The sequence below is a fragment of the Canis lupus genome, chromosome X (assembly GCF_003254725.2).
Source record: "Canis lupus dingo isolate Sandy chromosome X, ASM325472v2, whole genome shotgun sequence".
Taxonomy (NCBI): domain Eukaryota; kingdom Metazoa; phylum Chordata; class Mammalia; order Carnivora; family Canidae; genus Canis; species Canis lupus.
Genome location: NC_064281.1, coordinates 108,497,686 through 108,513,584, shown reverse-complemented (window position 1 = coordinate 108,513,584; position 15,899 = coordinate 108,497,686). Strand labels below are relative to the sequence as shown.

The 15,899-nt window shown below is 41.5% G+C and overlaps 1 pseudogene; it reads left to right on the top strand.

The window, feature by feature from the left end:
• The first annotated feature begins 277 nt into the window (after positions 1-277).
• On the top strand, positions 278-14,916 carry LOC118353794 (60S ribosomal protein L31-like; annotated as a pseudogene).
• Positions 14,917-15,899: the final 983 nt, after the last annotated feature.

Here is a 15,899-nt window from a genome sequence, read left to right as displayed (position 1 = left end):
CTGTTGAAGACAGGTCTTTGCAAACCATAATCTGAGTTTTATGTTTGGATGTCAGTATTTGGGATTGCTTTTACTAGAATGCTTGCTACCTTTATTGAAGGATAAGAAAGCCTGTGTTGAAGGGTTAAAAAGAGAAAGTCGCATTTCATTAGTACTAAGAAAGTATTCTTTTTACAAGTATCTAGCAAATAATTCTCCAAGATCCTAGTATCTAAAAAAATTGCCTTGCTCTTAGAAAAAGGAATTTGTGCTTCCTTTCTAACCAGGGCCCAGCAGAATGGCTCCCTCAAAGAAGGACAGCAAAAAAAAGAAGGGCCGTTCTGCCATCACTGAGGTAGTGACCAGAGAATACACCATCAACATTCACAAGCATATTCATGGAGTGGGTTTCAAGAAGCGTACCCCTTGAGCACTCAAAGAGATCCAGAAATTTACCATGAATGAAATGGGAACTCCAGATATGCGCCTCAACACCAGGCTCAACAAAACTGTCTGGGCCAAAGGAATAAGGAATGTTCCATACCATATCCATGTGCAGCTGTCCAGAAAAGTAACAAGCTCTACAAATACAAATACAAATACAAATAAGCTCTACACACTGGTTACCTAGATACCCATCACCACTTTCAAAAATCTACAGTTAATGTGGATGAGAACTGATCGCTGATTGTCAAATAAAGATATATAAAACCAAAAAAAAAAAAAAAGGAATTTGCTTGTCATCTATGAGTGTGATTAATTAATGTGATTAAGTAATCATTTAAATTATATTATTTAATATATTACATTATGTTTATTATATAGCACAATATTATCATATATTATCATATTGTATATATTTATTATATTTATATGCTAATTAAATTATGTATTATGACATGCATATTATATATTATAAATTAAATTAAAAATTGATTTATTGGATTAGGTTTTCCTCCTTTTCCTTGACCTCTGCAAAGCTTAGAATCAAATTGCCATCTCAACTCCAGCAATTGCTTAGGGTTTTCATGTAATGATCTTATTCCTGGTCACTGAACATCTTTGTCTTTTTTTTAAGATTTTATTTATTTATTTGATAGAGAGAGATAGAGAAAGCATGAGCAGGGGAGGAGCAGAGACAAAGCAGGCTCCTGGCTGAGCAGGGAGCCTGACATGGGGCTCCATCCCAGGACCCTGGGATTAAGACCTGAGCCAAAGGCAGATGCTTAACCTGCTGAGTCATCCAGACACCCCTGACCATCTTTGTCTTAATCTATGCAGATTGTTGGGATGCCTGGGTGGCTCAGTGGTTGAGTGCCTGCCTTCAGCCCAGGACATGATCCTCGAGTCCCAGGATTGAGTCCCACATTGGGCTCCCTGCATGGAGCCTGCTTCTCTCTCTGCCTGTGTCTCTGCCTCTCTCTGTGTGTCTCTCAGGAATAAGTAAATAAAATCTTAAAAAAAAAATCTATGCAGGGCAGTCTGGGTGGCTTAGCGGTTTAGCGCCGCCTTCGACCCAGGATCAAGTCTCATGTCGGGCTCCCTGCATGGAGCCTGCTTCTCCCTCTGTCTCTCTCTCTCTCTCTTTCTCTCTGTTTCTCATGAATAAATGAATAAATAAATCTTTAAAAAAATCTATGCAGACTGTTATAACAAAAATACTGATTGACAGCTAGATATGAACAGGGAACAAATGCTTTCCCACTGATGAAAGGGTGGAGGCCAAGTGCCAGATAGCAGGGACAGAACCCAGGGGATGCACTTGTGTTCTTTGCTATGACCCCTGCCCTAAAGAAACCTATAGCTTCATTATAATACATTGAATTGTGGTTTTACCTCTGCCCCAATCGGCAGAGAATGTCTGCCTAACCATTCTGACAAGGACCATATAAGGCCAAGAACTTCCCTTCCCAACTGGTAGAAGTCCCTTAGATGATTGGCTGTGACCTTAGTCAGACACTGCTCTAGCTCTGACCCATAATCTATTCAAATGTAAAAAGAAAAAACAACCCTGACTCTCCACCCCCACCCCCACACAGCTGCCACCTCTGGGCCTGCCCACCCTCCTATCTCAAGAGTGTACTTTTGGTTCAACTGCTATTAAATCCTTGCTTGCTTAAGAGTTTGGCTCTGAATTCTTTCTTGGCCAAACTCAAGAACTGAGGCAGATGAATGGGCCTTGCAGTTGACAATACCATATACTAATTGGCTTAAATATCAAACATTTGTTTCTCGCAGTTCTGGAGGCTGGGAAGTTCAAGATCAAGGAACAATAGATTCAGTTTCTGGTGAGAATTCACTTGTGTCTTCACATGGAGGAAGAGGCCTCTTTTACAAGGGTGCTAAACCCACTCATGATGGCTCTCCTCTCATAACCTAATCACCTCACAAAGGCTCCACCTTCAAATACCACCACATTGGGAATTAAGTTTCGACAGATGAATTTTGGGGGAACACAAATATTCACTCTATAGTGAATAGTGAATAGAATAGAATATAGTGAATAGAATCACCCCCCCATTCATGTCTTTTTTTTACATGCGAAATACATTCCAATTCAATAGCCCCCAAAGTCTTAAGTCACTACAGCACCAATTCTAAAGTCTAACTTGAAAGTTTCAACCAAAACCATCTAAAGCGCATCTGAGTGAGACTCATGACTTATCCTGGGGCAAATTCCTCTCCAACTGTGAACATGTGAAACCAAACACATTGCAGGTTTCCAAAACACAGTAGTGGATCAGAAAGGGAGGCAAACCATGAGAGACTCTTAACTCTGGGAAACAAACTGAGGGTTGCTAGAGGGGAGGGGGCTTGGGTGATGGGGTAACTGGGTGATGGACATTAAGGAGGGCACGTGGTAGGATGAGCACTGGGTGTTCCACGCAACAGATGGATTACTGAAAACTACATCTGAAACTAATGAGGTACTATATGTTGGCTTGTTGTGCCCAAGATTGCGAATCCGAGAAACCACCAAGGAGCCAACACCGATGCAAGCGCACGAGGGTTTATGTACAAGCTCGAGCTTGGGTCCAAGTATACCCGACACAGCGGAGCAGGGACTTGGACCTCGAAGTGGGTTACAGCTGGGTTTTTTATAGGCTGGTCTAGGGGATTTTCAGAAGGGGTGGAAGAATTTCTCCAAGTTCTGTTTACATTCTGATGTGGGGCTTTCAAGGGCATTGAGCTCTGTTCTCATTCTAATATGAGACTTTCTACCATGGGCGTGGGCTCTGTTGTCTTTCTGATATGGGATTCTCTGCTGAGGGCAATTCTGAGCTCTGTTGTCTTTCTGATATGGGATTACCTGCCAAGGACATTGAGGACATTCTGCAGTTTTTCCCATAAAGTTCAGCTCTTATTCACAGGGGCCTAAGATGGCTGTACTTGTGTTAATGCTAAACTTTAGGTGGGATGGCCTTAATTTTTCTCGGCCTCCACAGGCTAATTGAATTTAAATAAAAAATAAAGCCAAAATACAGTAGTGGGACAGGCATTTCCATTCCAGTGGGAGAGAGAAGAAAGAAGTGACAGGTCCTAGGTAAATCCAAAACCTAATGGAGCAAACAACGTTAAATCTTAAGGCTTGTGAATAATCCTCCACGGCTTAGTGCTCTGCCTTCTAGACCCACTGTGGTGACAAAGTCACCACAATGGCTCTGCGGGAAGAACCCACAGTGGGTCTCTCCGGTGGTATGGCCCCTGTGGCTGCAGGAGGTGACATCCTTTGAAACCTAGATGGGGCAGCCACACCTCCCTAGGCTTGTGCACTCATTGTGCTGACAAAGATGGAGCAGCCAGGAAGCCACTAAAGTTTGTCATCTGTGCCTCTGAAGGGGCAGCTACTGTGGCCCTCGACACCCTGGGGTCCCCCAAAGCAGCACCTGCTAGTGGCCAAGGAATTAGGCATCAGAGTGCAGGACGGGGAGCCAGAGACTTGTAGGCACAGGTAGCACCTCTTGTTGAAAGCCCCTCTGCCCCCTCCCTCCAAGGAAGGACTCTGAACTTGTTAAGGGGTGTGACAACTCATGCTCAACCGAACTGCCTTGAGGGTCATTCTTCCATTGTCTTGGAGAATGCTCTTGACTTCTGTTGAGAGGGCGGTTCCTGCTAATCTCCTTATCAAATGGTTGCTTGGCCGTACCCTCAGTGTTCTTGCTGGACCTTTCTCTCTTTCCCTAAGGGTAGGCATAGAACTTTCCAAATCTTTTTTTTTTTTTAAGTAGGCTCCAAGCCCAATGCTGAGCTTGAACTCACGACCCTGAGATCAAGACCTGAGCTGAGATCAAGAGTCTGACACTCAACCCCCCTGAGCCACCCAGGTGCCCCTCAAGATATTTTTAAGATATGCTTTCTTTGTTTCTTTGTGTTTGCTTGTATTTTGTACAACAATTCCATCTTTAATTCACTTCTTTTTTCTCAAACTTTACTATAAGCTTTCAGGAGGAACTTAGCTGTTTCTTGAATACTTTGCTTAGAGATTTTCTCAACCATATATCCAACTCCTCACTTGCAAGCTCTATTTTCCACAAACACCAGGACACAAACACAGTTCCAGGTTCTTTGCCACTTTAAAACAAGGATGGCCTTTCCTCCATTGCCCAAAACCACATTCCTCATTTCCATCTGAGACATCAGGATGCCCTTCATTGTCCCTATTTCTACCGACATGACATTCTGCTCGATATCACTGAGGTGTTTTCGAAGGTGACAGCTCTCCTCTTTTCCTTCGAAGCATTTACCAGAATGGCCCTTAACAGCCTACTCATGGCAATCTGGCCTTGTTCTAGCTCATGCCTCCAAACTCTTGCAGTCTCTCCCTAGGACTCACTTCCAAAGCCATGTTACAAAAGTAAAAAAAAAAAAAAACAAAAAAAAAACAAAAAAACAAAAAACCCAAGCCCCAAATGGATACATTTGCCCCTACCCTCAAACATCGGCAAACCAGGACTTAAATACAGTTTCAACCTCTCGCAAGAAGGTGACCTTTTACTAGTCAGTCTGAAATTTCCAGGTCCGCACTGGTGAGGTAACTGGCATGATAAAAACCCCACTGTTCCTACCCCCTCAAAAGAGCAACTGTCCTCACCTAAAACAATCCTTTCTTTTCTTTCACTAAGAACTTCTTGCCCAGCCTTCCTGCCTATGAAAAACCTTACATTTTGTCCAACTCCTGGGATCTAGTAGGAACCAGGATACTGCTAACCATCCTACGAGGCACAGGACAGCCCACTACAACAAAAATCATCCAGCCCCAAATGTTAATAGTGCCACAGCTGGGAAGCCCTGGGTGTAGACACACTGACTAGGGACCAGCTAGAGTAAATAGGGAGGAACCAAAGATGAAACAGCCCAGCTAGGACAGTGAAGTAAGAACCTTAGGATTGCTACAAAGTGGTGACTTAGAGGTGGCATTCCAATTGCAAGTGACAATTTGGAGCTGACCTTCCTCAGCAATTTTGTTAGATAGAGTACCTTTTGGGGTAGGGTGGGGTGGGAGCAAGGGGTAGAGGAAGAAGGAGAGAGACAGAATCTTAAGCAGATTCCATGTCCAGCACAGAGCCCAAAGCAAAGCTCAATCTCACGTCCCCGAGATCATGACCCTGAAATCATGGGCCAACATCCAGAGCCTGACACTGAAACTACCAAGCCCCCCAGGTGCCCCGAAATTGAGTACATTTGAGTTGTACATATCCAAGAGGGCGAGAGCCCTAAAGCTCCACCTAATCGCAGCCTTTTCACAGCATTCCTGAACCGAGTAATTAAAATAGTTCTCAAGTTGTATTTTTAATTCCTAGGGCTTATTGGGGAGTGGGAGGGAGAGAACAAAGTCATCTATGGATAGGGAATCTGAAGCCTGGAGCTATAATCTCACTCTCCTTCATCTGTATGACTTTGGGCAAGTCACTTTTCCTCATGAGATTTTGGTTGTCTCCTTTGTAAGCTGAGGACATTTGGTTGTCTCATTTCTAAGGCTCTTCCCAATTCTAACAGTTGTGTCTCTGATTTCATTAAATGGGAGTAGAACAGAATAAAGCCTGGAAACATTTTTTTTTTGGTGATTTACTTGGACACATAATTTCTGAACATGGTCAGTCTTGCAAACAATCATCCTACAGGTGGATGAAAATGGACTATCCTGGGCAGCCCAGGTAGCTCAGCGGTTTAGTGCTGCCTTTGGCCCAGAGCTTGATCCTGGAGACTCGGGATCAAGTCCCACATCAGGCTCCCTGCATGGAGCCTGCTTCTCCCTCTGCCTGTGTCTCTGCCCCTCTCTTCTCTCTCTCTCTCTCTCTCTCTCTCTCTCTCTCTCTCCCCCTTTCCCTCTGTGTCTCTCATGAATAAATAAATAAAATCTAAAAAAAAAAGAAAATGGACTATACTTGGGGAACCTGGGTGGCTCAGTCATTAAGCGTCTGCCTTCAGCTCAGGTCATGATCCCGGGGTCTTGGGATCAAGTCCCGCTTCAGGCTCCCGGAGTCTGCTTCTCTCTCTCCCTCTGCCCCTCATGCTCTCTCGCTCATGCTCATGCTCTCTCTCTCTCTCTCTCAAATAAATAAATAAAATATTTTTTAAAAAATGGACTATCCTTGCCTACTTTTACCCTAGCAGATAAGGGGATCCCATTTGTGAGGATTTTATACAGAGAAAAAAACAAGTTGGATTGATCATTCTTCCTGCTATGGACTCTCATTGGATAAAGCCTTTGGTGATTATAACATAGAATAATTTCAGAACTTTCTGAGGCGCCACACATTTATCTGTTGTTTATAATGAATAATATAATTCAATGAATAGATCAAGAGGTTTTCTTCCTAATTGTTTCAACATGTTCAATACATCTAGAGAAAGGGCTATAAAGAAAGAAAGGCTCATAAAACGAGAGCTATTCCTGTGCTACTTCTCATTGGAGGCGATCTTTATCATCATCTCCCTGCTTATAGGGTGAGTCATGGACCGGGGCCTTACTTGGAGTGTAAAATGTTTAGCAGGAAAGATTTCATAAGAAAGTGGAAGTGCTCAATACTCGACCCTAGAAGAACAGAAATCATTCTAAACTACAACAGCATAAATTCTTGAAATTGCCTGATCGATAAACTTGACACAAGTAAAAGAAGCAGAGAGCTCAGTAGATTTAACCTGAAAACTCTCTGGGTGTAAAAATAATAACAAAGAATTTGCTTATGAATAGTAGAAAGTCAAAAGTTAAGCTGAGGATATGTAGGGGAAGATTTTTGAGGGAATGAAGCAAATAATTTTGCAAAGTTCCTGCTTCAGCCTTTAGGGCAATAATGAAATTTCTAGAAAGGCACACATACTGTGTGGCCCAGGAGGTTATCAATTTGGATATCATACATTCTGTTTTTGAGAGAGACGAATAACATAGAAACAAACAGATCAGGGATCCCTGGGTGGCGCAGCAGTTTGGCGCCTGCCTTTGGTCCAGGGCGCGATCCTGGAGACCCGGGATCGAATCCCACATCGGGCTCCCGGTGCATGGAGCCTGCTTCTCCCTCTGCCTGTGTCTCTGCCTCTCTCTCTCTCTCTGTGTGACTATCATAAATAAATAAAAATTAAAAAAAAAAGAAACAAACAGATCCTCAGGGCTTGTTCTAAAAAGCAAGTTTTGGGCATGTCATCAGGTCATTACATCCTCAATCTAACTCTTCACATCTGCTATTCAAAGAGAATTCACATTTACAACGATGTGCATAAGGAACTATCATGTCTTCTAAATCACCAAAGACAAATAATTTTTATATCTGGCCCAGCTTACTTAGAGTTTATTATTCCCAGTCTCCCAAACCCATGACAACTGATAATCTAAGAATCTAAGAGTGAGATATATATGCCAACTCAGCATTAACAAGAGAACAAGTACCCAAGACCATTCTGCAGAATGCATAAGACATATTATTGAAGGTCAGAATAACATCTAACTACAGATGGTTCCCCAACTTATGATGGGTCAGCTTACATGTTTTTCACTGTATGGTGGGTGAGAAAGCCATATGCATTCAGTAGAAACTGTACTTCAAGTTTGAATTTGGATCTTTTTCTGGGCTAGTGATTTACAGTATGATTCTCTCGTGATGCTGGGCAGCTCCCAGACAGCCATGCGATTATGGGAGTAAACAACAGACACACTGACAACCATTCTGCACCCATATGGCCATCTGTTTTTCACTTTCAGCACAGTATTCAGTAAATTACATGAGATAGTCAACGCTTTATCATAACATATGGTTTGTGTTAGATGATTTTGCCCAACTGTAAACTCATGTAAGTGTTCTGAGCACGTCTAAGGGAAGCTAGGCTAAGCTATAACATGCAGGAGGCTAAGTGTATTACATTTTCAACTTACAATATTTTCGATATTTTCAGCTTATGATGGGTTTATCAGGACATAACCCCCATATGAGTTGAGAAAGATCTTGCTTATAACCTTATGTTTAAAAAGGTTTTCCAAATGAAATGATTCTAATTACTGACTTTTTCCATCTAAGAAATTATAGGTGTTCTTCAGCAAGTAGCTTAGTAATTTTAGAAAAACCTTGTTAAATGAAAGGTATGGTGAAATATTGAAATAACCTTCTTTGACTTAATTTGAATGGAAAGTCTGATTACTTTTAAGCCATTACACAGCAGATCCATATTCTCCCCATGTTTATATCCTTCTAAACAAGTAGAAAATTCAGATCACACAGTCAGCTAGCTCTCTATTTGCATTCTTGATTGGCATGATGAGGGCTGCATTGCAGTTTGTGAATATCGTGTTATTACATGAAACCAAAAAGGAGTATACCCAAACCTGCAGGACGTGGTAGGCAATCAAGCCACATAAAGGAGATGAATTGCAAGTCCTTTGAGAACAGAATCATTATGAGCTTAACAAGCATCATTCTCCGTTATATCTATTTTAGTGGTGTTAGTATGATAGTCATTGTTGCACCATGAGCTGTTGTGATAGCTTGAGATTTACCAAGATGATAAATATTTTAGAGTGACATTGGAATAATCATAAGGATTTGTTATTGTGCTTTCTATTCAATAGTCCATCTCCTGCGCACGGACAAAGGAAGGGTATTTTTTGAGCTGAGCAAAGGGGAGAAAGAAAAATCAACATAATTAAATGCAAAGAGGGTCAATGGAATTATAGAATGTCAGAGCTGAAGAGAACCTTAAATATCAGCTAGTCTATTGTTTCTGCAAGTATTTTACCCAAATGCTCCTATGGTAAAGAAAAAGTATTATGTTAGCCCCAGTAGCCCGGGAGTATAGTCCTCAGAGGCCAGGAGTGTATTTGAAACATTTTTTGAAATGGCAAATTTTATCCTAAAATTTGCTTTACCTCTAAGACTCGATTTCCTTCTCTGGAAAGTGGTAATTATAACAATGTCTACCCCGTGAGCTGGATTTTAAGACTAAATGCAACCTACATATGAAACACTGAGCTTAGTACCTGCCACATAGTAAGTGCTCAGTTAACAAGCAATATTTTAAATTTTGAACACAGAAAAACCTAATTGTGCTTGCCATTTCTTAAGAATATGCAGGATGGGGGTGGGGCATGGGGATTTAGCGAAAATACTGACAAGAGAGGATAACGAGGGATCCAAGACCTGGGAGTTTACTCATTCAAGGCCCATACAAGGTTCCAGCAAGAAATGACCTTGGACTTCAGTTACCAAGCTATTTCAACTGGACACAGGTATCCCTTAGCGATGTGTTTGGAGTGACTTTAAACCACAAGGTAAACATGGAGTACCTTCTGGATTGGGAATTTTATTAGCTATTGAAGGAAAAAGGAGCTTTTATCAAAAATAAACATACAGTAAAATACAAATTTTTAGCATGAATTTTTAAGGTAAAACATGAACCTGTAAAGAAATGTCTCACCCCCTCTCCTGGGGGCTGAGTTTGTATTGTCTGATTATTAGAAATGTATCATTACAAAGTAGGAAATGCATTGAAGACCATTCACAAACCCATTTGCCACTCTTCTTTCCTATTGGCTCATTCGGAAGAAACCTCTTAGCTATAAGCTTCCTGAAGCATGAATCTTTCTCATTTGAAGTTTTATTCTCAGCTCTTAGTTCAGTGTCCAGAACACAGTGGAATGGTTGAATCATGAATCACTGTATGCTTGATAAGGATGCAAGAATGAAGTGATGCATTCTGTGATTTCTTTCTTGTTAACTGGAAGCTCAGTAGCAATAATGAATTGGTTCACAAAACGGTCAAGTAAAGGAAGTTCTTTAAAAAAAAGGAAGTTCTAATCTGAACCTAGCCATAGTCAATCTGCACTTCTGGGGCTCAGGAAAAAAGGATATGGGTACCCATGCCCCAGTCCCACCTTATCTCATCCCTACAGTGTGCTCCCCAAAAAGCAGAAAAGGCAAGGTCTTATGATTTGAGTCCATTAGTCTATTTCTAATGTTAGAACCATCACATGGCAGAGAAGAGAGAGCACTCTCTCCACATAGCAGATAATGCTTTCCCAGGAGTACAGCTAGGTGGGTTGTCATGAGGATTTGCCCAGCCCCTTGTTTAGATTGCCAAACAAGAGGCAAGTAAGGTGTGTGAGCACAAGTATGTGAGTGTGTCTTTATATACCTTATTACCAGAATTCTTCATTAAGACCATTTAAAGTTTATCTTCCATCCATTTTAGCAGCCATGTGACCTTATGCAGGCTACTCAGTTTCATCATTGGTAAAAAGGGGATGGTAATACCTGCCCTGCATATGATACTGAATTTCTGGTATTGTCTTGCGAATGACAATCAACACTAGATAATGTGCATGAAGCTATATATAAACTGCAAAAAGCTATGCAGGTGCTAAAGGGAGTACTCACCATATATACATACTAGGCAGTCACAGAAATGGCAGCAGTAAAGTGTGCTGGCAGACCATTTCCCCCGATTTGTGATTATTGTTCTAGTTAATAGGGCCAGCAAAAACGTATTTGTTGAAATTGAAAAAAGATTAGAGTCCAGGAGGAAAGTATCATTCTTGTCTACTTATTCATATAGCTTGGACTGTGGTCTCAAGCATCAAAGATTCCACAAGGCTGGGGAGGCTTACTTCCTTTTGTACATGTATATGTGCCACTCCCACCGGGGACCAGAAGACAGTGACAAGACTGCCACTCTATAGGAGGCAAGAGCCCAAACCATGGTTCTCACTACAGACTGACATCCAGCAGCTTGTTAATTACATATTTCCATTAATGGGATGAATCTTATTGTCTTTCTGGATGACTGTCTCCTGTTCAATGCATAGATGTCTTATTTTGTTCTGCACTCCTTAGCAACCCAGCAACTGTGTTCTGACACACTTCCTTACTAGTCTTGAAGCTTAAAAAAAAAAGTTATTCTTGAACAGCCATGGATCTTGCTGCACTTGAATTTTTTAAAATAAAAAGTTTTAAAAAGAATTACATTAACCGGAAACATATAGAAACGACAGATCTTTTCTATGGCAGCTTACTTTTCAAAGCCTCATCACATCAGAATAAGATTGCCCTCTGTCTGGGAAGCCAAAATCAAAGCACAATTCCACATACACATCCAGAGTTGACTTCTATGGGCTTGTTTTGGCAAAGAGACTGCATATGGCCAGATGGTCTTCTCCAGAAGGACCTGATTACACACTTCACAGAGTTATTTTCTACATAGAGAAATATATGAGATGGCAGGGACAAAAACCACAACCTGTGGAAAGACTGAGGAGGATGGTGATTTGAGAAAATGGAAGTTCACTCATTTTTTCAGTCAATAACTGCAAAACTATGCCTACCGGGTACCCAATATTCCCCGCCCTATGGCTCTCTTTATAACAAAACAGTTTAGATTCCTTAAAGCCAGCAGGAAAGCAATTCTCTGGCTTCAAATCTCTCCCTCTTGGAAGGCCTGGACCTTCTTTCAAAGGTCTCACCTGATTAGGTCAGGCCCATCCAGAATACTCTCCCTTTTGATTAATTCAGAGTAATGATCTGGGACCTTAATTACATCTGCAAATTTCCTTCACCTTTGCCATAGGCCATAAATTAATTGTAGGAATGAAAGCACTTTATATTCACAACTCCTCCCACATTCAAGGAGAAGAGATTACACAGGGCATGGATACCAGGGGGTGGGGATCGTGGGGGCCATTTTAGAGTTCTGTCTAATGCAGCTAATTAAATGGAAAACTTCCTGTCGTCCTACTTCTTGCCTATACTAAATGATCCATAAGGACATTTCTTTACAAAGTCTGCAAAGGAGAAGTGAGATCTTTTGAGCCTTTCTTTACGAATTTTGATCTTATTTAATAAAGCTTTAAAGCCATTCCCGGGACTACTGCGGTCCCATGTGTCTCCTTTTGTAAAACTCAAGATTTCAGACCCCAGGTGTCCAAATTACCAAGGGGCAATTTTGGGAACACACAGAGTTGACTTCTATGGGCTTCCTGTGGCAAGGACATTGTATCTGGCCAGGAGGAATTGTCCAAAAGGACCTGCTTTCACACCTCACAGAGTTCTTTTCTTTTCTATCTTTTAAAAAATATTTATTTATTTATGTATGTACGTCTTTATTTATTTATTAGAGAGAGAGAGAGAATGAGCAGGGTGGGAGGGGCTGAGGGAGAGGGAGAAGTAGGCTCCCTGCTGAGTGCAGAGTCTGACCTGGGGCTGGATCCCAGGATCCAGAGATAATGACCTGAGCTGAAGTTGGATGTTTAACCTACTGAGCCACCCAGGCACCACTCACAGAGTTCTTTTCTATGTATAAAAATATAAGAGATAGTCACAGAAACTGTCCTCTCAGGAGAAATGGGGGAGGGTGCAGACTAGGGGAAGTGGGGGAGAAGTGACACATACTAAGGAGTAGAAGATCTCACTGGCCAGCAGTAAGTGACACCAAAGTTGGTGCAAGTAGAAGCATGTGGTTAGCATGGAGGTTCAAGTGTTTGCTATCTAGGGCTCAAGAGCCTTAAGGGAAGAATCCATCTCAGAGCGTTGTTTGTAACAGGTACACAGCAGGCCACGCAGCCAGTTGTCATCTTTCCTGGGGAGATTTAGGGCATCCAATATTCATTTTGCATGTGATATACTGATGCCTCTTTGTTTCTGTCTCAGAAACAGACAGATATCAGTGCTAAATATCAGATATCAGTGCTAAATCCAAGAAAATACTTCCTTTGCATACACACACATACACACACACAGAGTGGGGCTGTAAATGTGCTCTTCTTAACCACTATTCAGGCTGCTTCACAGCATACACTGAATGCAGATTCCAACTCACTCACTAGCTAAGTGACCTCAATTGAGATATTTTGTCTTTCTGTATGTATCTCTCTTCCCCTAACTATAAAAGAGGAATAAATAAGCAAATCTCCCAAGGTGGATATGAAGAATGAATGAGATACCATAGAAAGCTTCTAAAATGCCACTCTCACAGTAGCACATGGAAGCCATTCCTATGTATAAGTAGTATTACTGTTTTCATTCTTGTTATTATACAAAAATATCTTTAAATTTTTTAATGTCATTTAAATTCAATTAATTAACATGGTGACAAAAATACCTTTTAAATAAAGCTTGGAGATTGCTCAGATCTTGAGAAGAGCAAGTGGCCGTGTTTGGGGTACCCTGGGGCAGAGGGAAGATGATAGAAAAGGTGATTTGAGGGGTGCCTGGCTGGCTCAGTTAGTGGAGGGTGCAAATCTTGATCTTGGGGTTGTGAGTTCAAGCCCCACATTGGGCCTAGAGCTTACTTAAAAAATCAAAAAATAAAGCTCTTATTTAAAAAAATGATTTGACATAAAATGAGGATGCTTTGTCTTCTTTGCTGCTTCAATAATGTATGGCCAGCATCCTGACTCCCTGCAGCAGAAAATCATCACCGTTTAATGATAAAGTGCCGGGGTACTTATAGCATTAGTATCACTGATTGAAGGGCTTGTTCTTATCATCATAAATGTCAAGATCCTGATGATTTTTTTAAACTTCACAAACATCTCTTACCTGCCGTATGCCAAGGGGGAAGGAAGCATCTAGAATAAGAAAGCAGAATTAAAAAAAAAAAGAGCAGAAAAACCAAATTTTCCCCCCTAGTCAGTCCTAATCCTAATAATTTTCTTTGCTTTAATTGCAGTTGTGTTTGGTCTCTTTCATTGATTTCCCCCTTTGAAATACATAATGAAATGCTACACATCTTCATGGTGAGCTCTGTTGCAGGGGAGCTGCTCATTAGTTCACTTGAGGTCATGGGTATTTGTATCTAATTTACATGGCAGATATTGCAGAGACGTTTCAAAGTGGCTGGAGACATCAACCACTAGCTCCAGTCCAATGGCTTCAGAACTGGAAGAAGAAACGACACCTACATTTGCTGTTGCCTCTTCTTTTTGCATATTGATTCCTTCATGTACATTTATCCCCAAATGAGTCTCTGAAGCCACAGCAGCAGACAAAACAATTTTAAAATATATTGGGAAATACTCTTATACCACTGGCCTTTGTATAAGGGAGAGGCCAAGAAGGGCTGGGAAGAGGTAGGCCTTCTTTTTCCAAAGAATCCAGCAAGCATCCCTGAGGAATAAAATGACCTCTTGCTTGCCAGGGAGTGACAGAATTCCTTCACTTCATTGAATTGGTGGGTGACATTTGTCCCATTTTCTCACATGAATACCTCTGTGGTGTAGGACTTCATCATGAAGACCACTGCCTCACGATCTCTCTGGTCCCTGACAATTTGACATTCCCATGCTTTTCGTTATAAATGGGTAGATGAACTCTCATAGTGGGGGAAAGCCCTCTCAATGAGTTTTCTGAGTTTATGACTTTTAGGAAGAAAGGAGTCAAGCTGGTGGGCAGGCCTGAATTGCACCAGGCATTACTCTACACCAAAGGGGCTGCCGAGAGTTTTACAGCACTTCTCTGACTTGGAGATTTCTTCTCCCTGCTCCTCACTTCCCCTCACATTAATGGAAATAAGCTCACTATTGCCTGCAAAGCTAAGCAGCTTCCTGATTCAATGACCTTACAGATCTTTCTTCATCACTTCAAGTGAAAAAGTAACTATTTTTAACTTCAAGATCACAGTATAACACCCAGCCAGACTGGGCCCTTTATTACACAGCACAGCGTTTGAGTTCTTGAAAACTGGGGTGGACTCTTTGAGGAATGAGTAGCCAGGAATCTTCTACATAATCAATAGTGTACCTTCTACTTTTCCAGCCAAGAGAGGTACAGCAAGGTGGGGGATGAGGAAACCTTGTCCCAAAGAGTCACAGAATATCATATTTGGTTCAACCTTGTTTACTATGCAGTCAGAGAAAACAAGTCCCAGAGGAGAGAGTTGACATGGCTAAGGTCACACAGCAAGTTAGTGGAAGGCTGATAACAATCAAAGATTAACAACAATAACAATAGCTAACACTTATTGAGCACTTACCATGTGTCAAGTCCTGTCTCAGGAGCTGATCATCTGCTTTCTGATGGTTTCTTCTTCAAAACATCCAACAGGACGTTGATTTATATATACCAGAAATCAATATAACTTATTATTATCAAAGTATGGAAATTGTGATCCTTTTAACTTTCAACTAGAGAAGGAGAACAATATTTCCAAATTATCCAATCATCCAATGAGACCCCGACATAATATTTTATGACTGGTTGTTATTGGGGCACATGGGGGGCTCAGTTGGTTAAGTGCCTGACTCTTGATTTCAGCTCAGGTCATAAGCTGAGGGTCCTGGGATCAAGCCTCACATTGGGCTCTGTCTTTTTTTTTAAGATTTTATTTATTTATTCATGAGACACACACACACACACACACACACACACACACAGAAGCAGAGACACAGGCAGAGGGAGAAGCAGGCTCCATGCAGAGAACCCGACATGGGACTGGATCCCGGG